The sequence below is a fragment of the Ranitomeya variabilis genome, chromosome 1, assembly GCF_051348905.1.
Source record: "Ranitomeya variabilis isolate aRanVar5 chromosome 1, aRanVar5.hap1, whole genome shotgun sequence".
Classification (NCBI taxonomy): Eukaryota; Metazoa; Chordata; class Amphibia; order Anura; family Dendrobatidae; genus Ranitomeya; species Ranitomeya variabilis.
This window is the reverse complement of record NC_135232.1, coordinates 326,250,672-326,277,354: the sequence shown is the minus strand read 5'-3', so window position 1 is coordinate 326,277,354 and position 26,683 is coordinate 326,250,672.

The following is a 26,683-nucleotide window of genomic DNA, read 5'->3' as shown; positions in this document are numbered from 1 at the left end:
GACGTTGGGTGCGCACCACCACCGCCAGAGACACTTTATTGTACTATGAGGAACCCAGTAGCAATGCCGTCGACCAAAAGCGAGTACACCCACCTCTTCAGACAAACAGCAGTCTCACGGGTGCTTGCGCCAAGTCGCGATACCACGGCCCCGTGTGGGGAGTTTGGCCATTTAGGGAGGTGTAAACATGTCGTATGCTGGACAATCAGCTGCAGCAAATTAGACATTAGAAAAGTAATTCACAGTAGTCCACAGGCAAGAGCTTTTCATAGGAAAGCTAGGTGTCGGCCGGGCAAGGTGGGGCAAAAGATTTCGAAATCCAGTTGTGGTTCATTTTAATGAATGTTAGATCGTCAACATTTTGGGTAGCCAGACGAGTCCTTTTTTCGGTTAATATTGAACCTGCAGCACTGAATACTCTTTCTGATAGGACACTTGCTGCCGGGCAAGCAAGCTCCTGCAATGCATATTCTGCCAATTCTGGCCAGGTGTCTAATTTTGATGCCCAGTAATCAAATGGGAATGAACATCGATAAGGGATGAAAAATAGTTAGTAACCATACTGGACAAATGTTGTCTCCTGTCACTTTCAATTGATGCAGCAGTACCTGTCCTGTCTGCGGTCATAGCAAAATCACTCCACAACCTGGTCAGAAAACCCCTCTGTCCAACGCCACTTCTGATGTGTGCACCCCTAACACTCCTAGTCTGTTGCCCCCTTGAGCTCGTGTGAGAACGATCACGTGCGCTGTGTGCTGGGAATGCCTGAAGCAAACGGTCAACAAGAGTTGATTGTTTGGTTGCTAATATTAGTTCCAAGTTCTCATGTGGCATAATATTTTGCAATTTGCCTTTATAGCGTGGATCAAGGAGGCAGGCCAACCAGTAATCGTCATCGTTCATCATTTTCGTAATGCGTGTGTCCCTTTTTAGGATACGTAAGGCATAATCCGCCATGTGGGCCAAAGTTCCAGTTGTCAAATCTCCGGTTGTGATTGGGTGAGGGGCAGTTGCAGGCAAATCTACGTCACTTGTGTCCCTCAAAAAAACAGAACCCGGCCTTGACACGCAACCAATTTCCAGTGCCCCCGGGAAAGGTTCCGCATTAAAAATATACTCATCCCCATCATCCTCCTCGTCCTCCACCTCCTCTTTGCCCGCTACCTCGTCCTGTACACTGCCCTGACCAGACAATGGCTGACTGTCATCAAGGCTTTCCTCTTCCTCTGGTGCAGACGCCTGATCCTTTATGTGCGTCAAACTTTGCATCAGCAGACGCATTAGGGGGATGCTCATGCTTATTACGGCGTTGTCTGCACTAACCAGCCGTGTGCATTCCTCAAAACACTGAAGGACTTGACACATGTCTTGTATCTTCGACCACTGCACACCTGACAACTCCATGTCTGCCATCCTACTGCCTGCCCGTGTATGTGTATCCTCCCACAAAAACATAACAGCCCGCCTCTGTTGGCACAGTCTCTGAAGCATGTGCAGTGTTGAGTTCCACCTTGTTGCAATGTCTATGATTAGGCGATGCTGGGGAAGGTTCAAAGACCGCTGATAGGTCTGCATACGGCTGGCGTGTACAGGCGAACGTCGGATATGTGAGCAAAGTCCACGCACTTTGAGGAGCAGGTCGGAGAACCCAGGATAAGTTTTCAATAAGCACTGCACCACCAGGTTTAAGGTGTGAGCCAGGCAAGGAATGTGTTTCAGTTGGGAAAGGGAGATGGCAGCCATGAAATTCCTTCCGTTATCACTAACTACCTTGCCTGCCTCAAGATCTACTGTGCCCAGCCACGACTGCGTTTCTTGTTGCAAGAACTCGGACAGAACTTCCGCGGTGTGTCTGTTGTCGCCCAAACACTTCATAGCCAATACAGCCTGCTGACGCTTGCCAGTAGCTGGCCCATAATGGGACAACTGGTGTGCAACAGTGTCATCTGCCGATGGAGTGGTTGGCCGACTGCGGTCTGTGGAAGAGCTGTAGCTTCTGCAGGAGGACGAGGAGGAGGAGGAGGAGGGGGTGCGAACGCCTACAGCCAACTGTTTCCTAGACCGTGGGCTAGGCACAACTGTCCCGAAGATGATGTCCCCTGTGGACCCTGCATCCACCACATTCACCCAGTGTGCCGTGATGGACACATAACGTCCCTGGCCATGCCTACTGGTCCATGCATCTGTAGTCAGGTGCACCTTTGTACTCACAGATTGCCTGAGTGCATGGACGATGCGCTGTTTAACATGCTGGTGCAGGGCTGGGATGGCTTTTCTGGAAAAAAAGTGTCGACTGGGTAGCTCGTATCGTGGTTCAGCGTACTCCATCAGGGCTTTGAAAGCTTCGCTTTCAACTAACCGGTAGGGCATCATCTCTAACGAGATTAGTCTAGCTATGTGGGCGTTAAAACCCTGTGTACGCGGATGCGAGGATAAGTACTTCCTTTTTCTAACCAGAGTCTCATGTAGTGTGAGCTGAACTGGAGAGATGGAGATCGTGGAACTTGCGGGTGTGCCGGTGGACATGGCAGACTGAGAGACGGTTGGAGACGGTATTGTTTCCGCCGGTGCCCTAGATGCAATATTTCCGCCTACAAAACTGGTGATTCCCTGACCCTGACTGCTTTTGGCTGGCAAAGAAACCTGCACAGATACTGCCGGTGGTGCGGAAAATGGTGGCCTTACAGTGACGGAAGGGATGTTGCGTTGATGACTAGCTTCATTGGCCGAGGGTGCTACAACCTTAAGGGACGTTTGGTAGTTAGTCCAGGCTTGAAAATGCATGGTGGTTAAGTGTCTATGCATGCAAGTATTGAGACTTTTCAGATTCTGACCTCTGCTTAACCCCTTAACGACCGCCGATACGCCTTTTAACGGTGGCCGCTAAGGGTACTTAAACCACAGCGCCGTTAATTAACGGCGCTGTGGAAAAAGTGAATAGCGCCCCCCAGAGTCGGATTTTCTCTGGGGTCTCGGTTGCCGAGGGTAGCCGAGACCCCAGAGAACATGATTCGGGGTTTTTTACCGACCCCCGAGTTGCGATCGCCGGTAATTAACCGTTTACCGGCGGTCGCAACAAAAAAAAAAAAAACGCGATGTGCCGTTTAATTTCTCTGTCCTCCGATGTGATCGCACATCGGAGGACAGAGAAATAGAGTCCCCGATGGCCCCCAATAGCCCCCCGATACTTACCTACCTCCCCCGGTGCTCCTCGTGGGTCCCCATGGGCGCCGCCATCTTTTTTCCGGGAAAAAATGGCGGGCGCACGCGCAGTGCGCCCGCCGCCCGGCACCCGGATGTTCTTTGGGGTCTCGGCTGCCGGGGGTAGCCGAGACCCCAAAGAACATGATCGGGGTCGGTTTGCACCGACCCCTGTTTTGCGATCGCCGGTAATTAACAGGTTACCGGCGACCGCAAAAAAAAAAAAAAAAAAGCGATCTGTATTTCTCTGTCCTCTGATGTGATCACACATCAGAGGACAGAGAAATAGGGGGATTCGGGGACCATAACATACTCACCCGGTGTCCCTGGGTCCTCTTCTGTCTTCTCCTGCCAGCCGGCTTTTTCCTTATGGCGGGCGCATGCGCAGTGCGCCCGCCATCTGCTGCCATCTGCCGGCCGGCAGGAGAAGACGAGTTGGGGCTAAAATTAGGGTTAGGGTTAGGGTTAGGGTTAGGGTTAGGGTTAGGGCTAGGGTTGGGGCTAAATTTAGGGTTAGGGTTAGGGCTAGGCTACTTTCACAATAGCGTTTTTTGGCCTCCGTCGCAATGCGTCGGAGAAAAAACGCATCCTGCAAAAGTGCTTGCCAGATGCGTTTTTTCTCCATTGGCTTGCATTAGTGACGCATTGCGACGGATTGCCACGTCGCATCCGTCGTGCGACGGATGCGTCGTGCTTTGGCGGACCGTCGGCACAAAAAAAGCTACATGTAACTTTTTTGTGCGACGTGTCCGCCATTTCCGACCGCGCATGCGCGGCCGGAACTCCGCCCCCGCCTCCTCTCACAATGGGGCAGCGGATGCGTTGAAAAAACAGCATCCGCTGCACCCGTTGTGTGGCGCTTACAACGCTAGCGTCGGTACGTCGGCCCGGCACACTGCGATGGGCCGAGTACGACGCTAGTGTGAAAGTAGCCTTAGGCTTCTATCACACTTGCGTCGGTACGGGGCGGTCGCAATGCGTCGGCCCGACGTACCAACGCACGTTGTGAAAATTGTGCACAACGTGGGCAGCGGATGCAGTTTTTCAACGCATCCGCTGCCCAGTCTATGTCCTGGGTAGGAGGGGGCAGAGTTACGGCCACGCATGCGCGGAAATGGCGGACGCGACGTACAAAAAAAAGGTTACATTGAACTTTTTTTGTGACGACGGGGCTAAAGTTATGGTTAGGGTTGGGGCTAAAGTTAGGGTTAGGGTTGGGGCTAAAGTTAGGGTTAGAGTTGGGATTAGGGTTTGGATTAGGGTTGGGATTAGGGTTACGTTTGGGATTAGGGTTAGGGGTGTGTTGGATTTAGGGTTTTGATTAGGGTTATGGTTAGGGTTGAGATTAGGGCTGTTTTGGGGTTAGGGTTGTGATTATCGTTAGGGTTGTGATTAGGATTATGGATCGGGTTAAGATTAGGGTTAGGGGTGTGTTGGAGTTAGGGTTGGAGTTATAATTTGGGGGTTTCCACTGTTTAGGTACATCAGGGGGGTCTCCAAACACAACAGCCAATTTTGCGCTAAAAAAGTCAAATGGTGCTCCCTCCCTTCTGAGCTCTGCCGTGCGCCCAAACAGTGGTTTACCCCCACATATGGGGCATCAGCGTACTCGGGATAAATTGGACAACAACTTTTGGGGTCCAATTTCTCCTGTTACCCTTGTAAAAATAAAAACTTGGGGGCTAAAAAAATATTTTTTATTTTCACTACTCTGCATTATAAACTTCTGTGAAGCACTTGAGCATTCAAAGTTCTCACCACATATCTAGATAAGTTCCTTAGGGGGTCTAGTTTCCAAAATTTGGTCACTTGTGGGGGGTTTCTACTGTTTAGGTACATCAGGGGCTCTGCAAACGCAACATAACACCCACAGACAATTCTATCAAAGTCTGAATTCCAAAATGGCGCTCCTCTTCCGAGCTCTGCCGTGCGCCCAAACAGTGGTTTACCCCCACATAGCGGGTACCAGCATACTCAGGACAAATTGGACAACAACATTTGGGGTCCAATTTCTCTTGTTACCCTTGTGAAAATAAAAATTTGGGGGCTAAAAAAATCTTTTGTGGGAAAAAAAAATATTTTTTATTTTCACTACTATGCATTATAAACTTCTGTGATGCACTTGGGCATTCAAAGTTCTCACTACACATCTAGATATGTTCCATGGGGGGTCTAGTTTCCAAAATGGGGTCACTTTTGGGGGGTTTCTACTGTTTAGGCACATCAGGGGCTCTCCAAACGCGACATGGCGTCCGATCTCAATTCCAGTCAATTTTGCATTGAAAAGTCAAATGGCGCTCCTTTGCTTCCGAGCTCAGCCATGCACCCAAACAGTGGTTTACCCCCACATACGGGGTGTCGGCGTACTCAAGACAAATTGTACAACAACTTCTGGTGTCCATTTTCTCCTGTTACCCTTGGTAAAATAAAAATTTGGAGGCAAAAAGATCATTTTTGTAGAAAAAAATGCGATTTTTTTATTTTCACGGCTCTACGTTATAAACTTCTGTGAAGCACCTGGGGGTTTAAAGTGCTCACCACACATCTAGATAAGTTCCTTAAGGGGTCTAGTTTCCAAAATGGTGTCATTTGTGTGGGATCTCCACTGTTTAGGCACATCAGCGGCTCTCCAAACGTGACATGGCGTCCGATCTCAATTCCAGCCAATTCTACATTGAAAAAGTAAAACGACACTCCTTCTCTTCCAAGCACTTCCTTTTTCTAACCAGAGTCTCATGTAGTGTGAGCTGAACTGGAGAGATGGAGATCGTGGAACTTGCGGGTGTGCCGGTGGACATGGCAGACTGAGAGACGGTTGGAGATGGTATTGTTTCCGCCGGTGCCCTAGATGCAATATTTCCGCCTACAAAACTGGTGATTCCCTGACCCTGACTGCTTTTGGCTGGCAAAGAAACCTGCACAGATACTGCCGGTGGTGCGGAAAATGGTGGCCTTACAGTGACGGAAGGGATGTTGCGTTGATGACTAGCTTCATTGGCCGAGGGTGCTACAACCTTAAGGGACGTTTGGTAGTTAGTCCAGGCTTGAAAATGCATGGTGGTTAAGTGTCTATGCATGCAACTAGTATTGAGACTTTTCAGATTCTGACCTCTGCTTAAGCTAGTAGAACATTTTTGACAGATGACTTTGCGCTGATCAATTGGATGTTGTTTAAAAAAATGCCAGACTGCACTCTTCCTAGCATCGGATCCCTTTTCAGGGATTGCAGACTGAGCTTTAACCGGATGGCAACGCTGTGCTCCAACAGGTTTTGGCTTTGACACGTGTTTTGGGCCAGATAGGGGCCCGGCAGATGGAACCTGTTGCGATGTTGATGCCTGCTGCGGCCCCTCCTCCACCTCCGCTTCTGAACTACTGCTGCCTGCACCCTGTTCCCCCAATGGCTGCCAATCGGGGTCAACAACCGGGTCATCTATTACCTCCTCTTCGAGCTCGTGTGCAAATTCGTCTGTGTCACTGTGTCGGTCTGTGGTATAGCGTTCGTGGCGGGGCAACATAGTCTCATCAGGGTCTGATTGTGGATCTGTACCCTGAGAGGGCAATGTGGTGGTCTGAGTCAAAGGAGCAGCATAGTACTCTGGCTGTGGCTGTGCATCAGTGCACTCCATGTCAGAATCTACTTGTAATGGGCATGGCCTGTTAAGTGTTTCACTTTCTAAGCCAGGGACGGTATGTGTAAAGAGCTCCATGGAGTGACCCGTTGTGTCGCCTGCTGCATCCTTCTCTCTTGTTGTAGTTTTTGCTGAGGAGGACAAGGAAGCGACTTGTCCCTGACCGTGAACATCCACAAGCGACGCGCTGCTTTTACATTTACCAGTTTCAGAAGAGGAGGCAAAAGAGCTAGAGGCTGAGTCTGCAATGTAAGCCAAAACTTGCTGTTGCTGCTCCGGCTTTAAAAGCGTTTTTCCTACTCCCAGAAAAGAGAGCGTTCGAGGCCTTGTGTAGCCAGACGACGAAACTGGCTCCACAGCTCCAGACTTAGGTGTAATATTTTTATCCCCATGACCACCTGATGCTCCACTACCACTACCATCATTACCAGCTGACAATGAACGCCCACGGCCACGACCTCTTGCACCAGACTTCCTCATTGTTTTAAAAAATTAACCAAAGTAACTTTATTTGTTGCTGTCAAACAACTTACACGGTGAGCTATAACTTCAGTATGATTTCTATATCCCTTAACAGGTTGGTGAGACCACAAGGAAAATCAGGCACAATGTTACACACTCTGTTTTCTGTGGCACAAAATCACAGAGATGACACACACGCAGGACTGTCACTCAAGCACTAATGTCAATATTATTCTCCCACCTAATTTTTTTATTTTTTTTTTTCTCAGGGAGACTTTAGAAACCAAATAAGATAAAATGTTTTTTTCAGGGACAATTTAGAAACCAAATACTAATAATAAAAAAAAAAAAAATAGCCTTTCTATGGCCCACAATTAGAGAGAGAGAGGTGGCACACCCAGGAGTCAAGACTGGCACACAAGCTGAAAGGGCAATATTACTCTCCCACTGTTTTTTTATGTATTTTTTTTTTCAGGGAGACTTTAGAAACCCAATAATATTTAAAAAAGGAAAAAAATAAATAGGCTTTCTATGGCCCACAATTAGAGAGGGAGAGGTGGCACACCCAGGAGTCAAGACTGGCACACAAGCTGAAAGGGCAATATTACTCTCCCACTGTTTTTTTATGTATTTTTTTTTTCAGGGAGACTTTAGAAACCAAATAATATTAAAAAAAGGAAAAAAATAAATAGGCTTTCTATGGCCCACAATTAGAGAGAGAGAGGTGGCACACCCAGGAGTCAAGACTGGCACACAAGCTGAAAGGGCAATATTACTCTCCCACTGTTTTTTTATGTATTTTTTTTTTCAGGGAGACTTTAGAAACCAAATAATATTAAAAAAAGCAAAAAAATAAATAGGCTTTCTATGGCCCACTGAATGAGAGATGGCACACACAGGAGTGGCACACAAGCCCTGACTGAGGCCAATATTTTTCTCGCCCTGATTGCTGTACTGTTTTTGTGTTGAGGTAGATTTTAGAACACAAATCTAGGAAAAAAATAAATAGGCTTTCTATGGCCCACAATTAGAGAGAGAGAGGTGGCACACCCAGGAGTCAAGACTGGCACACAAGCTGAAAGGGCAATATTATTCTCCCACTGTTTTTTTATGGTTTTTTTTTTTTTTTTCACGGAGACTTTAGAAACCCAATAATATTAAAAAAAACAAAAAAATAAATAGGCTTTGTATGGCCCACTGAATGAGAGATGGCACACACAGGAGTGGCACACAAGCCCTGACTGAGGCCAATATTTTTCTCCCACTGATTGATGTAGTGTTTTTGTGTTGAGGTAGATTTTAGAACACAAATCAAGGAAAAAAATAAATAGGCTTTCTATGGCCCACTCAGTGAGAGATGGCACACACAGGGATGGCACTGTAGCAGAAATGCCAATCTTAATCTTCCACAAAAAAAAAAAAAAAAAACAGGGACTGTCCTACAATTACTATCTCCCTGCAGTAATGTAAGCCAGGTATGGCAGGCAGCAATAGGAGTGGACTGATGCACAAATTAAATAAAAAGTGTGGACAAACAAAAAAGATAGCTGTGCAGAAAGGAAGGAACAAGAGGATATGTGCTTTGAAAAAAGCAGTTGGTTTCCACAGTGGCGTACACACAGCAATACAGCTATCACGGAGCCTTCTAGGGCAGCCCAATGAGCTACAGCGCTGAGGGAAAAAAAAATAAAAAATAGCTTCCACTGTCCCTGCACACCGAAGGTGGTGTTGGACAGTGGAAATCGCTACAGCACAAGCGGTTTGGTGGTTAGTGGACCCTGCCTAACGCTATCCTGCTTCTGACGAAGCGGCAGCAACCTCTCCCTAAGCTCAGATCAGCAGCAGTAAGATGGCGGTCGGCGGGAACGCCCCTTTATAGCCCCTGTGACGCCGCAGACAGCAAGCCAATCACTGCAATGCCCTTCTCTAAGATGGTGGGGACCAGGACCTATGTCATCATGCTGCCCACACTCTGCGTTCACCTTCATTGGCTGAGAAATGGCGCTTTTCGCGTCATTGAAACGCGACTTTGGCGCGAAAGTCGCGTACCGCATGGCCGACAAGCACAGGGGTCGGATCGGGTTTCATGAGACGCCGACTTAGCCAAAAGTCGGCGACTTTTGAAAATGAACGACCCGTTTCGCTCAACCCTAGCTTTCAGATCACCTCTATAGACACTGATAGCTGCTACTGCGCAGGTGCAGCGGGTGCCATTTTCATATGCATTTTTTTTACTATCAGGATAACTTCAAGCACATTTATTATTAAAACAGTAAACATGCAATTATGCTGCAGCACAGGTGTCACGGCTGGCACCTGACTGTGGAAGGGCTTTTTCAGTATGTATATATATTCATTATGTAAACTAAGTGCAGATCACTGATGGATCAGTGACCTGTCATCAGTCTTCAATATGAATAGCTAATTAGAGCACCACATGTGGACCCCCCCACACTCCCGACCCGGATCATGCACATATTGTTAACTGAAAACTGAAAATACAGATTACACAACAACTGCAAGATGGATTTCATCAACCTAGGTATCATTGTAATCAGTATAATAGTGCCAAACTGACTGGGTTCCCTTTAATGGTCATGCCTTACCATCCAAACCCATTTTGTTCTGGAAATCACGTCCTACTTCTCTTGCTTCTGCAACAAGTACTTAGTGGTCATATATATATATATATATGCACACCACATGGGTAATGGTTTAAAATTTTTGAAAACCTTTGTACATTGTGCAATGGTGAAATTTGTACTCCCTATCTCTAGCTATTCTAATAACTGCAAAATGTATTGTGAGGTCCCCATCAAGGCCTTTTTCAGCATGTATGGTACAGTCCCCCTGTCTTGGTTTTCCTAGCTTGTGGGAATAAGTAGCGTTAGGGTTAATCTGGATAATATCATCCATCAATTCTTGGAAGACTTCCGGGGCATTGGAGATCCCAAACAGCATTATGCAAAACTCATAATGGCCATCCCAAGTGCTAAAGGCAGTCTTCCATTCATGCCCACTTGGCACACTTGGATCAGGCAATATCCTCCACCCCCCGCTGCAGATCAAGCTTCGTAAAGACTCTAGAACCTCTGAGATGATCAAAAAGCTTGGAGATGAGGGGCAGAGGATAATTATTCTTGATCATAATCTGGTTGAGACCCCTATAGTCAAAACGGGACAGAGTGAGCTTAACAAAGAACAAAGAAAAATCCGGCTCTAGCAGGGGAGGACGACTTCTGGATCAATCTCCTAGCCAGATTATCCTTGATTTATTGGGACATAGCTCAGGTCTTGGCCTTGAACACATGATAGATATGGCCTCAAGGTGGGGAGGAACTCGTAAGAAGGTCTATAGGGCAGTCATATGGCCTGTTTGATGGTAAGACATTTCTCATGACAGAAATTAAACCAACAAAGTATTTCTCTGAATTTCCAATCTAAGTCAGGCTTGTGCGCTCGTAACCATGGCAGGCCCAGGAGCAGAGGATGGGACAAGCCTCATAGCACATAGAAAGAGACCTTCTCAGAGTGCAACATTCCTACCCGCAGTTCTACTGGCTTGGAAATGAAAAGAACAGCTTTGGATAGAAGTGTGATGGACACCATACAGACTAACTACCAGAGACTGCACATGTCCAGGAATCTTCAGGGGAACCCCGGGGAGGAGTCCTACAGAGATGTGTGGGCGAGGTTGGGAGTGTGTTGTAGGTGAACAGGACCTGCAGCACGTGACCGCCATGGGAGTGGTTGGAGGCAGAGCAAGCCCCAGTCTCTCGGGGACGATAGCGGGACAGGCAAGTCTGTAGACGTGTCAAAACTAAACAAGGTCAGAAGCCAAAGAACAGTGCAGTACCCAAAAGAGGCAGACGAGTAGAGTGGTCAGAGTCAAGTCGGGGTTGAAACTCAGAAGATGGAGCAGCACCAGAAAGACAAGTAAGAGGGAAGTCAGGGGACGTAGCCGAGGTCAAATCCAAGAGTGTAGCAGACAGCACAAAGTCAACAGGTAGATAGCAAATGAGGAACACAATATATAAGAATAAATGTGTGCACAGCCGTTAGAGAGGTGCCAGAGCAGGTTCCAATACCATGAATAATAGCAAAAAACTCAGCACTCAGACTTAACTTAATCAGATAAAGTGTTTTAATGGTGTCCACGGTAAGTAACAGAAGAATCGTTTCGGTCCTCTAGCCGGACCTTCATCAGTCACTACAGTGTTAAAGTAAATGATCTATAATTGATAATGAGCTAACAATAAATCATAGTAAACATAATGGTGGATTTTTCTCACCGCATATAAAGCAAAAATAACGAAAAGAAAGCATTTACAATGTATATCAAGGTCAACAAATTAGAAGTCAATGATAAATATAAATAGCTGATAGTCACAAATATTCAGGACAGAGTATATGGCACGAGGATATGTATCGGGAGAAAGAGAGGCAAGTAACGTACCAATATTTGATTGTGAACGGAAGCTAGTGGACCTGAAAGATTGTGGGTTTTCATTAAGGTCTAAAGGTAAACGGAGATCGGGTGATATACAGTAACCATAAAGCAGTGCTGTATAAGTGAAAGGACAAACAAAGCTGAGTATACTAGAGCGTACCATAGATATAGGTGGACACAGCCAGTGTCTCAGGGGGATGGCTGAATACGGCGATATTGCCTATGGGTACGTATAACGGCAGTTATGAATAACTGCGGGCAACTGTTAATAGTGGGGAAAAGCTCTCTGGTACTATCCATCTGTGGAATGAAGCCTGCGTGTCCTTGTCAGTGGAGGACGCGGTATCCACCGCAAGTCCGTGCGACCAGGAAGTGTGGCAGGAAGTACTAGATAAGAACATGGGGTGCAGACTGGGAGTGGTCTAAGGCAGGAGAACATGGCTGTGTGTGTCAAAGGCTTATCCAGTGAGTTCCAGGTGCTGGGAGGAGTGCATATCATTAACTCTTGTGAATACATAGCTAGGCGTGTCCAGGAAAAAGACATGCTAGTAAGGTGAAGTGTTCATTGAAACGAGTGATGCACCTCCAACTTTTAGTACAGGCGACTCTGGGAAGAATAAGAATAGTATTAGCATATGGACAAACAGCATTTGGTGTACGGTCAGCATTAATAACAAATAAAATACTATGACCAATAAAAACAATAACGGCGTAATTGCACCCTAAAGGGAGTGAAGACATCACATGGAGAAATAATGAAAAAATGATAGTATTATGGTAAAATAATATGGAAAAATATAGAGAAATAATATAGAAAAAAAATTACAGCGCTTTTCTGTGATACAGAATATTGTACATAGTAAGGCAGCAGGTTATTACAGAAAAGACAAAAGATCTTAGTCGCAATTTAACCCTTTGGGTGATAAAGTGGACAGAGTGTGGATCCAGAATGCCTCACGACGTTTCAGTTGTCGTATGCGACCAACACCCCTGCGAGGTTGAGGCACCTGCTCTAAAACTTGAAATTTGAGTTGGGAAATGGTGTATCCCGTAGTAATAAAATGATAGGGGATAGGGAGGAGCATGTTCTTGCACGTAATAGTAGATTTATGTTTTGAAATGCGACCCTTTATGCATTGGGTTGTTTCGCCTACGTACAATAAACCACATGGGCATTTAATCACGTAAATGCCAAAGGAGGTATCGTAGGTAAAGAAGCCCCTAACCTTAAAGGTTTTGCCTGTATGTGGGTGGTGAATCACTTCACCTTTTTGTACGTTGTTGCATTGAGTGCAACTGAGAAAGTGGAACGTGCCAACTTTAGGTTGTTGTAAAAACCGTTGTGTAGATATGGGTTTGGTGGACCCTACAACCGCTCTGATTAGGGAATCTCTGAGGTTGGGCGCCCATCTGAAACAAGGTAGGAAGGGTTTGGCGAATTCTGGAACTTCGGGATGTGCTGTCTGAAGAAGATGCCAGTGTTGGTGTATTGATCTATGCATAACATAAGCATATGGATGGCATGAGTGTACAAAGGCAATTCTACTACCAGAATGTGGGTTACTGTGGGTATCCTATTGTAGTGATTCGTCAAGTATCCTTTGTGGGTAACCTCGTTTCCTAAATTTAGAGGACATATCCTTGATTTGGGCCTTCTGGGTAGTCTCGTTTGAGACAATTTTATTCACGCGGTGAAACTGAGATTTTGGGATTGAACATTTCATGGCAACTGGATGGAAGCTAGTGTAGTGGAGCAAACTATTCCGGTCAGTGGACTTTGTATACAGGTCAGTGGATAATCTACCTTCCTCATCTTTAATGACCATTGTATCTAGGAAATTAATCTTGGAGTGGTCATGTGAGATCGTAAAGGATAAGCCGGGCCATGACTTATTGAGAAAGTCATGGAACATGGTTAGGGACTCGGACGTGCCCCCCCATATACAGAATATGTAATCGATGTAGCGTTTCCAGGTGATGACATTGTTCTGGAACCATTGACATGTGTATACGACAGTTTCCTCGAAATGGGCCATATAACAATTTGCATAGGGGGGTGCTACGTTTGAGCCCATCGCGGTCCCGTGGATCTGTAGATAGTTATCATCCTGAAACAGATACTAGTTTTGTGTTAGGACTGTAGTCAGAAGATCTATGCATAAATCAGTTTTGTCCTTTTGGGAGTTAGATGATTCCAATAACTGTCGGACACACTGTATGCCAGTCTCGTGAGGAATGGAGGTGTAGAGGTCCTTCACATAGAAAGAGAATAATAAAGAGTCCCTAAGGACCTGTCCAATTAGGCTGGTTTCACACTTGCGTTTTGATCTGCAGCGTTTAAAAAAAAAAAAACGCAGGTGGTGAAAAAACGCATGTAAACACATGCAAACGCTGCGTTTTTTAGATGCATGCGTTTTTGCATGCAGAAAAAAAGCGGCGTTTTGATGCGTTTACATGCGTTTTTTCCTGCGTTTGCGTTTTTGAAACGCATGCTGAGAAGTGTGTGACAGCTGCCAATCATCAAAATCAACTAGAAAACCCACTATTAATAGAATTAGCTAGGGTTAGGGTTAGGGTTAGGGTTAGGATCCCTAGGGTTAGGGTTAGGGGTAGCTTTTTATTAGAAGAATGTCCTGGTCACCAGGTCACTGATAAGCCACCACCCACCATCAAGGTGATAAAGGGATCCAAACCCTAACCGTAACCCTAACCCTAAGGGTTAGGATCCTAACCCTAACCCTAAGGGTTAGGATTAGGATCCCTAGGGTTAGGGTTAGGGTTAGGATTCCTAGGGTTACTAGAGATCCTAACCCTAACCCTAACCGTTACCCTAAGGATCCTAACCCTAACCCTAACCCTAACCCTAAGGGTTAGGGTTAAGGTTAGGATCCCTAGGGTTAGGGTTAGGGTTAGGGTTAGGATCCCTAGGGTTACTAGGGATCCTAACCTTAGGGTTAGGGTTAGGGTTAGGATCCCTAGTAACCCAAGGGTTAGGGTTAGGGTTAGGGTTTTCTTGTTTTTTTTGTGTTTTCTTGTGTTTTTCTATAGAAACGCATGCTTTTAAAAACGCATGCAAACGCATGTGCTTAAAAACGCATGTGTTTACATAGACAACAATAAAAAATTTTGCCGCGAATAAACACATGCGTTTTTTGCGGCAAAAAAACGCCGCTAGAAATTACTACAGGTTGCATTTCTGCAACTAAACGCACGCGTCAAAAAACGCATGCGTTGCCGAAAACGCGTCAAAACGCATGCTAAAAAACGCATGCGTTTTTAACGTTAAGTATAGAAAAAAACGCATGCGTTTTTTAGCGCTAAAACGCAGCGGCAAAAAACGCAAGTGTGAAACCAGCCTTAATAATGGTAAGGAATGCTCCCGTGTCCAAAAGAAAAGACTTGCCATTTTTGATGAGAGGTGTTAGGATTTTTTCAAGGTATATGGCAATGGGTGAAAGTATGGAGTCAATGGCAGCCACAATGGGTCTGCCAGGTGGTTGCTGAAGGTTTTTATGGATCTTGGGCAAAATATAAAAAAAACGGGATAACTGGGTTTAGTGAAGTGAGGAATTCACATGTTTTTTTTATCTAAAATGCCCAGGTCACTGTTTCGCTTCAGTATATCCGTAATGTGATTTCTAACACGACTCGTGTGGTCCCGGGACAGTTTGTTATAGATAGTAGTGTCATTCAACTGTCTAAGAGCTTCCGTCATATAGTAGGACCTGTCCATGACAATGATGGCACCACCTTTGTCAGCGGGTTTAATAGTGATAGTACTGTCTTCCTGAAGGGACCTGAGGGCATGATGGTCTACTGCTTCGAGATTTGAAGGATAATGTAATCTGCCCCTATCCATGTCAGATTGTAGTTTATGAAATGCTGACTGTATGAAGTCAATAAAAGTTTCTAGGGTGTTAGACCCTAAGGGTGGTCTGTACAGGCTTTTGGATCTGAGGCCCAGATTGGTGATGGAGAGGCGGTGTGGATTATCAATAGCAGACAATGAAGAGGGTAAGTTCAACACAGGTTTAGAAAAGTGAACCTTCAGTCTTAGGGAACGATAGAAACGCTGGAGATCCATCTCCAGATCAAATGTTCTATATTTATACAAAGGGCAGAATGACAAGCTCTTCTGTAAGGACTTGATGTTCTGCGATGCTTAATGTACATGATGAAATATTCAAGACAAGTGGGCTTATAGCTGAGAGCGGGTAGTCCAAGTTGGATTTTGGTTGTCCCTTTGGTCTGCGCCCCCGCCTCGTCCTCCTTTGTCCTCTCTTTCTCCCGATACATATCCTCCTGCCATATACTCTGTCCTGAATATTTGTGACTATCAGCAAATGAGGAACAGACTGGGTCATTCACAGGTAAACATACAAAGACAGGCAATGCACACAGAAATACAGGGTTCAGCTACCCAACTGAGAACAGACGTATAACTGACAACCAACACAGCGCAGGGGTGGGCTGCTATAGCCCTCCCCCAACCAAAGAGAGGCCACACAGTAATAACCCTAGAAGTACTGCCAAAGAACTCCTGGGCAAACCATGACAAGAGGTATCCCATCCATGGACTCTGAAGACTTTGGATGCAGTTCTGAAACCGATCCACCACAATTTGTTAGATGAAATTTCCTGTGGAGCCAGAGTCCAGATAGTCTGATTTGATGAAACGGGTGTTGCCACAGAAAACCAACACTGAGTCAGCAGGAGAGAGTAGTTCTCACCCACAGTAGCCTCTCCTACTGACCAAAGGCTTTGAAGTTTCCCAAATTCTCAGGACACAAGTGACTTTAATGGTTGAGACTATTGTAGTAGAAGCACTTCCTTTTGAACAATGGACCTCCTGGCAATCCTTAGCCAGCTTCACGCGGTCGACTTCCATAGATTTGGAGGCAGGTGCAGAAGGTGAGGTCTGAGGTAAGATCAGCCTCTGGAAGGTAGGAGCCAGGCACATAGGTCTTTTATCTCAGATCACCTGCCTGGAGTGCTCCTGAAATCTGAGGTCGATCTCGGCAGCCAGGGATAACAGGTCATCTAGAGAAGGGGGAACATCTCCATCTTAATTCTCCCAGACAGGCCCTGTCAGAAGGCAGTTACCAGCATCTCATTATTCCAAGTGAGTTCGGAGGACAAGGTACGGAAATGAAAGGCATATGACCTATATTGAGATTTCCCTGGCGCAAACTGAGAGTTGAGGATGCTGCTGAAGAAACACAGCCTGGGTCATCAAAGACATTGGGAAGGCCTCTAGGAAAGTCTAGAGGTTGAATATTAGGGAATCCACTCTCTCCCATAAGGGGTTGAGCCATGCGAGAGCCTCACCACTAATATGGGACATGATAAATGCCAGTTTGGCTCGGTCTGATGATATCTCAATAGCTCAAAGTGCCGCATGCACTGATTGAAGAAACCATGGCACTGGGTAGGCTCACAGTCAAATCATTATGGAGCACACAGATGGGGTCCAAAACAGGAACATAACTAGAAGACTGGAAGGTTGCCGCAACTTGTACATGAGCCGATGTGGCTGCAGATGTCAGCATGTCCAAGCGGGTGCTCACTGTCCTCACATACGACAAGATTTTTTCATGCTGGTCTTTCTGGTGTGAGATCACCTAGTACAGCTCAGAGACTGGAGGAGAATGAGAGCCAGTGCTTAGGAGGAAGAATTAAACCAGGTGACAAGGTCGAATATTTGCGACTGGAGAGGTTTGTCACTGTTATAGGCCCAGTGGTGCACCCTTTGTGCCCTGACATTCAGAGTAACTACTAAGTACACCAAGATTTTGGCATACTTTTTTTGTATCCTGCCAGGCCAGATCATAATAGGCCTCCAGTTAGATATGACCGAAACTTTCACCCACAATTTCTCCCGTTCTGCCACCCTTTTGAAAATCATCAACAAAGTCTCAATGTCAATACCCGGGATCAATTTTAAAAGGCTCTCCTTACTATCTTCCTTATGTGTGAATCATCACCTTGATTTGGGGGTGGGGAAGTTGCCCTGTCACGGACCGCCTCAGTTAGAAGTTACATCTGCTGCCTTTGCTGGTGCTGGGGAAAGGAAGAAGCACACGCAAAACGCGTGTCGGGGCCATCAGGGTCAGCGCGCCACTGGGCAGAGCACTTCTCTAAGAGCGGCAGTGACACAGGTAATATATACAAGGCGTAGGTAGGATACTTGCTAGTTTACTCTTTAATATTCACTATTGGTGCATTTCTTAGTAAGTCGACAGGAGGTGGCAAGAGTTAGGACATGCAGTTTGAAGGACAGGGCAGAGTCGAGAGTTACCCAGAGGCAGCAGATTTCAGGTGCGGAAGAGAGCGTGATGCCATTTACCATAATAGATAGATCAGGTATGTGCTGATATTAGCGCATTTTACAGCACAATTGGTGGTCTTGTATTTATTTCTATGTAGCTACATAATGGGCCCTAAGAATGATTTTCTCTGGTGGGCCCAAGGTGCTCCAGTAAGACGCTGATGGGACGTCTCACTCAGCGGACACAAAAACAGTCTACTGGTCACCACTGACAGCCGGCAGACACCGCACATCACAGACAGCTGGCAGACACCACTGGCAGCCATCAGATACCATGGACAGCAGGCGGTCACCACAGACAGCAGGCAGTCACCACAGACAGCAGGCAGTCACCAAAGACAGCAGGCAGTCATCAGACAGCCGGTGGATGCCACAGATTGCCGGAAGACGCCACAGACAGCCAGTGGACACCACTAACAGCCACTGGACACCACTGACAGCCAGCAGACACCACTGACAGCCAGCGGACACTGCTGACAACCGGTGGATACCACGGACAGCCAGCAGACACCACAGACAGCGGGCAGTTACCACAGACAGCTGGCAGACACCACAGACAGCCGGTGGTCCCGGCTTGCAGACTGCGCCTGTGCAGCCACCCTGCTTGTGAATCCCAGCCCCGCACTCTGCATAATGCATAACACACTGCGGGGCTGGGATTCACAAAGTGGGTGGCCGCACTGGCCGCACAGGCGCAGTCTGCAAGCCTGGCTGTTTTGTCAGACGGTCAGAGCTCACTGCGCCTGCACCAGACAGTACTACACAGCGCAGGCGCCGTATTTCATGCGAAAACAGCGCGGAGGGGGCGGCGCCCGTCGCCCCTGAAGATTTCAGCGATGGCAGTATGGCGTTTCAAGCAGGGGGGTGAGGACCTGCCTCCCTGGTGAAAGACAGGTATTTTGGAGAAGTTATAAAATGCTTTATTTTGGGAATACATGCACCAAAAACTAAAAGAGCCACCTTGTTAGAATGCAGCATTACTGCTGCACAAGGTGGCTCTTTTAGTTTATAACGGCTGGAGGGGGTGACAGTGGTCCTTTAACAAAAAAGTGTGAAACAACTGAAATTATGTCTTATATTCTAGGTTCTTCAAAGTAAATGAGAAGGTGTGTCCAAACTTTTTGTCTGTACTGTATATATATATATATATATATATATATATATATATATATATATATATATAAAAATATATCTGCCCCAGCATATCCTGTGTGGTGGGTACGTGTCGGCCCCGGCGTGTCACATGTGGTGGATACACGTCGGCCCCGGCATGCCCTGTGTGGCGGATACAAGTCAGCCCCGGTGTGTCCCATGTGGCGGGTACTCATTGGCGTGTCCCGTGTGGTGGGTACATATCAGTCCTGGTGTGTCTCGTTTGGTGGGTATTCGTCGACCTCAGCATGTCCTGTGTGGTGGTACTCATCGGCCTCAGCGTGTCCCATGTGGTGGGTACATGTCCGCCTCAGCGTCTCCAGTGTGGTGGGTACACGTCAGCCCCGGTGTGTCCCATGTGGCGGGTACTCATTGGCGTGTCCCGTGTGGTGGGTACATATCAGTCCTGGTGTGTCTCGTTTGGTGGGTATTTGTTGACCTCAGCATGTCCTGTGTGGTGGTACTCATCGGCCTCAGCGTGTCCCGTGTGGTGGGTACATGTCTGCCTCAGCGTCTCCAGTGTGGTGGGTACACGTCGGCCCCGGTGTGTCACGTGTTGCAGATTCTCATCAGCCCCAGTGTGTCCCATATGGGGGATTCACGTCTGCCCCGGTGTGTCCCATGTGGTGGGTACACGTAGGCCCTGGTGTGTCCAGTGTGGCATGTATTCGTCAGCCTCGGCATGTCCCATGTGGTAAGTACTCATCGGCCTCAGCGTGTCCCATGTGGTACGTACATGTCTGCTCCGGAATGTCCGGTGTGGTGTGCAGGTGTGCACATGTCAGCCCCTGCGTGTCCCGTGTTGCGGATACACGTCGCCCCGGCGTATCCCGTGTGATGTATACAGCATAATTAAGGGAACTTGTCAGCAGGATTGTGCTGAGTAACCTATACACAGTGTCAGATCGGTGTAGCCCCCGCGCTGCAGCCTGATTGCATATGTGATGTGTATATAATTCATTTGTTTAAGGTTATTCTGAAATTCCTAAAAAAAATAAAATAAAATAAAAAATAAAAATTCGTTTGAAAATGGCGCCGGCCGTACCTGTGCAGTAGCAGCTATTGGTGATCCGACAGCTGCTACTGTGCAGGTGGCGCCATCTTTGTAGAGAGAAAAACAAAAATCCTCCTCCAAATGGCACCACCGGTGCCTGCGCAGTAGCAGCTATTGGATCACCTCTGGATTGCAGCTATTGGATCATGTACACTGATGGCTGCTACTATGCAGGTCCGGCTGGCACCATTTTCAAACAGATTATTTTTTTTTAATGAATTTCAGGATTACATCAAACAAATTAATTATAGGCACATTATATATGTGATATTCTGCAGCGCAGGGGCTGGCACCTGACTACAGTAGGGGATTTTTTCCCCCAAGATATATATATATATATATATATATATATATATATATATATATATATATATACAGTATATATGTATATATTCAATATTCATTATGTAAAATAGGGGGGTTAGTGAGGGATCAGTGACCTGTCAGAAGCCATGTAGATGAATATCTAATCAAAGTACCACATGAAGACCCCCCTTCAGGCCCGCACGGGCATATCATTAACTCAAAACTGAAAATAAAGATTAAATAGCAAGCACAAAATGGTTTCCTTCACCTCAGGTATCATTTTAATCAGTATAATAGCGCCGACCTGACAATGTGTGTAGGTTACTGTGCACGATCCTGCTGACAGGTTTCCTTTAAGTATATAGCGAGGACTTGTGTGTATAGCATACAGTAAGGTGCTGTGTATATTTATAGTGTAGATACGTGTATATAATATGGTGCTGCACTGCTGTGTTTTAGATGGTGTGGACTCTATACTATATACACAGTCACATCTCTACACTATGTAATATACACACTGCTCCATACCATGCTTTATAACACAGCCTATGCTGTGGAGCTCTGTATATAGTGTGGACTCCCCATTACAAAATATATACAGAGGCGCAGCGCCCACTAAATAACTATATTACAGTTCCACAGGACATACTACAATATAGTCCACATATTGGTACAGTACACATGTAGTAAATAGTGTGGTGCCACTATACACCCACACACATACACACTCTGCACAGTGTCGCTTCTCCTGTCCTGAATACTGGGTGTAAGGCCGGGGTCACACTTGCGAGTGCAATGCGAGAAACTTGCATCAATACCCGGCACTGCCACCGGCACTTTGGACCGGAGAATGCGGCTGCATGTATTTCTATGCAGCTCAACGCTTCGGTTCGAGTGCCGGCGGCAGTCCCGGGTATTGAGGTGCGATACTCGTGAGAGTTTCTCACAAGTCTGATGCTGGCCTAACACACATTTTGTGTGTGTATGTGTCTTTATTTAACTCTTTATGTATAATTTTATTGTGTTTATTACTAAACATTGGGCTTGGTATTATCTATCTGTCTATAGATATATCTATCTATCTATAGATTTATCTATCTATCTATCTAGCATCTATATCCATCTATCTATCTATATCTCTATCTATCTATCTATCTATCTATCTATCTATCTGTAGATCTAAATATCTATCATCTATCTATCTATCTATTATCTATGTATAGATATATCTATTTATAGATAAAAAAGGAACAGCACAAATCCTTTACTTATTTTCGGGTGCAAAGCCCCCAGACAGCCCGTCCACTGGTTGTCTCTAGTCCATACAATTCAAAAAAGAAGGCAGCACTCCATATTCTTTTGGTGATATGCAGGATTTATTCAGACCCACAAGTCTGGCCAATGTTTCGGCTCCAAATGAGCCTTTCTCAAGCAGTGAGTGTATCTCCATACTACATATATATAGACATTTTTATCATCCCTTATTCATAGCCAATTAAAGTGCAATTTAGTAACCTCATATGTATTACAAATCATTACAATTTGCATAAAGTGCTGAAGTGCTAATAGTGTCCAGTGCTCATATATCCATAATTAAATCATTTTATCCAGTTAACTACTGTCCATCTAATTATTTGATTGTTATTATATTTATGCTTACCCCCGGAGGGACATGCTGTTCATGGAGGACAATGCACGCTGTCGGCGTTCTAAATTGTTTACTGCGCATGTCCAAGCGCTTCTAATTACGTCATACCCATGTGTTAGGTTCAAGGCTAATCAGAAGCCTGTGTACGGCATCTAAAAACGAGCGCATGTGCAGAAGCGCCTATTATCGCCATTTTGGTTGTGGCATACCTATATGCCGCACATCCCAGAGCGCATCATCTATGACGATCCACGAGCCCATCAGTTGTGTTATATAGCGCATGCGTAATACTACAAAATATCGCCATATTTCAGGTGGCATATTAGCTCTTATACTTTCAATAAGCGCCTGAACTATGTTTGCCTCCTGGTATGAATAATTATGATCCACACCACCCCATTGTTCAATGAAAAGCCTAATACCCTTTCACTGCCGTATGGACTTCCATTTCAATGCGTACACCCGCCCTGACATTCCGGATATGGCCTTATTCAGACCATCATCCAGAAAACAAACAGTGTCAAAAGGGTGCAATTAACCCCTCCAGGTAAAGTGCCTTAACTCCTGACTCCTGTAAAGCGGTAGCATATCAGTCTCGTCTAATACCTACATAACGACTACATGAACAAATGCAGATAATTTTTTCCAACTATAGCTCTTATACTTTCAAAAAGCGCCAATTAAGATCCACACCACCGCACTGTTCAATAAAGAGCCTAATACACTTTCACTGCCGTAAGGACTTCTATTTCAATGCGTACACCCGCCCTGACATTCCGGATATGGCCTTATTCAGACCATCACCTAGAAGACAAACAGCGTCAAAAGGGTGCAATTAACCCTTTCAGGTAAAATGCCTCAACTCCTGACTCCTGGAAAGCGGTAGCTGTTGTGAATTCCGTTCTTGGGCTCCATCCTGTGGTTACAAATGGTATTTTTGGGAGTTCTGCTCTTGGGCTCCCTCTGGTGGTTTCGAGTGGAACTTAGCAGCTGCTTTCACTAATCGGTTCCCTGGCCTTGTTATTTAACTGGGCTTTAGTCTGTAGTTGATGCCAGCTGTCAATGTTTCTTCCTGTGGATTCAGTCCTTTCCTGGAAGCTCTCTGTTGGCCAGTCCATTTCAGTTTAAGATAAGTTCTGATAGTTTTTGGGTGTTTCCCTGCATATGGCCTTCTGTTCAGTTTAAGTTATGTCTCTTTTGTCCAGCTTGTCATTATGAATTATTCCGGCTAGTTGGAAGCTCTGGGGTCGCAGATTTGCTCCTCCACACCGTGAGTCGGTGTGGAGGTTATTTTTTGTAAACTCTGCGTGGACTTTTAGTTTTTTATACTGACCGCACAGTAGCCTTTTCTATCTCTGTCTATTTAGATAGTATTGGCCTCCTTTGCTAAAATCTAGTTTCATTTCTGAGTTTGTCATTTCCCTCTCCACTCACCGTCAATATTTGTGGGGGGCTATCTTTCCTTTGGGGGTTTCTCTGAGGCGAGATAGTTTTCCGTTTCCATCTTCAGGGGTAGCTAGTTCTTAGGCTGTGACGAGGCATCTAGGCAGAGATAGGCACGCTCCACGGCTATTTCTAGTGTTGGTGTTAGGAGTAGGGATTGCGGTCAGTAAAGCTACCACCTCCCCAGAGCTAGTCCATGATTGGTTTTACCCACCAGGTCATCTCAGTACTGCTCCGTAACCACCAGGCCATAACAGTAAAGCTGGCCCACAATGTGTTAAATGCATCTCAAAAGAGGGAAAAGAAAGTTCTGAGTCATTGTTCTTTTTTTCTTGTTGCCTGTTTTGTCTTTTTTTTTCCCCTTGATTTTTGGATGGTGCAGGAGCTTGGTGCTGATATGGAAGTTCAGGGTCTGTCTGCGCGTGTTGATCATCTCGCTGCAAGGGTACAGAGCATCCAAGACTATGTTGTTCAAACTCCTGTTTCTGAGCCTAGAATTCCTATCCCCGATTTGTTTTCTGGGGATAGATCTACGTTTTTGAACTTTAAAAATAATTGCAGATTGTTTTTTGCTCTGAGACCCCGCTCCTCTGGTGACCCCATTCAGCAGGTGAAGATTGTTATTTCTCTGCTGCGTGGTGACCCGCAGGACTGGGCATTCTCCCTTGAGCCAGGGAATCCTGCATTGCTCAATGTAGATTCATTTTTTCAAGCACTTGGACTGCTTTATGACGAACCTAATTCTGTGGATCAGCAGAAAAAATTTTACTGGCTCTGTGTCAGGATCAAGAAGCAGCAGAAATATATTGTCAGAAATTTAGAAAGTGGTCTGTGCTTACAAAATGGAATGAGGATGCCCTGGCAGCTATTTTCAGAAAGGGTCTTTCTGAAGCCCTTAAAGATGTTATGGAGGGGTTTCCCACGCCTGCTGGTTTGAATGAATCAATGTCTCTGGCCATTCAGATTGATCGGCGCCTACGTGAACGTAAGATGGTGCACCATATGGCGGTGTCCTCTGGGCAGAGTTCTGAGCCTATGCAATGTGATAGGATTTTGACGAGAGCAGAACGGCAGGAGTTCAGACGTCAGAATGGGCTGTGTTTTTACTGTGGTGATGCTACTCATGCTATCTCTGACTGCCCGAAGCGAACTAAGAGGGTTGCTAGGTCGGTTACCATCAGTACTGTACAGCCTAAATTTCTCTTGTCTATTACCCTTATTTGCTCATTGTCGCCTTTTCTGTAATGGCATTTGTGGATTCTGGCGCTGCCCTGAACTTAATGGACCTAGAATTTGCCAAGTGCTGTGGTTTTTCCTTGGAGCCTTTGCAGAGCCCTATTCCCTTGAGGGGGATTGATGCTACACCATTGGCCAAGAATAAACCTCAGTACTGGACACAGTTAGCCATGAACATGGCTCCAGCACATCAGGAAAATATTCGCTTTTTGGTGTTGCATAATTTGCATGATGTGGTTGTGCTGGGGTTTCCATGGTTACAGGTACATAATCCAGTGCTGGATTGGAAATCTATGTCTGTGACTAGTTGGGGTTGTCAGGGGATACATAGTGACATCCCCCTGATGTCAATTTCCTCGTCCCCTTCTTCTGAAGTTCCTGAGTTTTTGTCGGATTTCCAGGATATATTTGAGGAGCCTAAATCCAGTCCTCTGCCTCCTCATAGGGACTGTGATTGCGCTATTAATTTGATTCCTGGCTGTAAGTTCCCTAAGGGTCGACGTTTCAATCTGTCTGTGCCAGAGCATGCCACTATGCGGAGTTATGTAAAGGAGTCCTTGGAGAAGGTGCATATTCGCCCGTCTTCGTCACCGTTGGGAGCGGGGTTCTTTTTTGTTGCCAAGAAGGATGGCTCCTTGAGGCCCTGTATTGATTATCGCCTTCTCAATAAGATTACGGTCAAATTCCAGTACCCTTTGCCTTTGCTCTCTGATTTTTTTGCTCGGATTAAAGGGGCTAGCTGGTTTACCAAGATTGACCTTCGAGGGGCGTATAATCTTGTTCGCATCAAACAGGGTGATGAATGGAAAACAGCATTTAATACGCCCTAAGGCCATTTTGAATATCTTGTGATGCCTTTCGGGCTCTCTAATGCTCCATCTGTGTTTCAGTCCTTTATGCATGATATTTTCCGGGAGTATCTGGATAAATTCATGATTGTATATTTGGATGATATTTTGTTTTTTTTTGATGATTGGGAGTCTCATGTGAAGCAGGTCAGGATGGTATTTCAGATTCTCCGTGCTAATACACTGTTTGTGAAGGGGTCTAAGTGCCTTTTTGGAGTTCAGAAGGTTTCTTTCTGGGGTTCATTTTTTCTCCCTCGGCTATCGAAATGGACCCTATTAAGGTCCAGGCTATTTATGATTGGACTCAACCCACATCTGTGAAGAGCCTTCAGAAATTTTTGGGCTTTGCTAATTTTTATTGCCGCTTCATTGCTAATTTTTCTACTGTGGTTAAACCTCTGACCGATTTAACAAAGAACGGTGCTGATGTGGTGAATTGGTCCTCTGCGGATGTGGAGGCCTTTCAGGAGCTTAAGCGTCGTTTTACTTCTGCCCCTGAGTTGCGTCAGCCAGATGTTTCTCTCCCTTTTCAGGTTGAGGTTGACGCTTCTGAGATCGGGGCAGGAGCTGTTCTGTCTCAGAGAAGTTCTGATGGCTCTGTGTTGAAACCGTGTGCTATCTTTTCCAGAAAGTTTTCGCCTGCTGAGCGTAATTATGATGTCGGCAATCGGGAGTTGTTGGCTATGAAGTGGGCATTTGAGGAGTGGCGACATTGGCTTGAGGGAGCTAAGCATCGTGTTGTGGTCTTGACCGATCATAAGAATCTGATTTACCTTGAGTCTGCCAAGCGGTTGAATCCTAGACAGGCTCGGTGGTCTTTGTTTTTCTCCCATTTTGATTTTGTGGTCTCGTATCTTCCGGGATCTAAGAATGTGAAGACTGATGCCCTGTCTAGGAGTTTTTTGCCTGATTCTCCGGGAGTC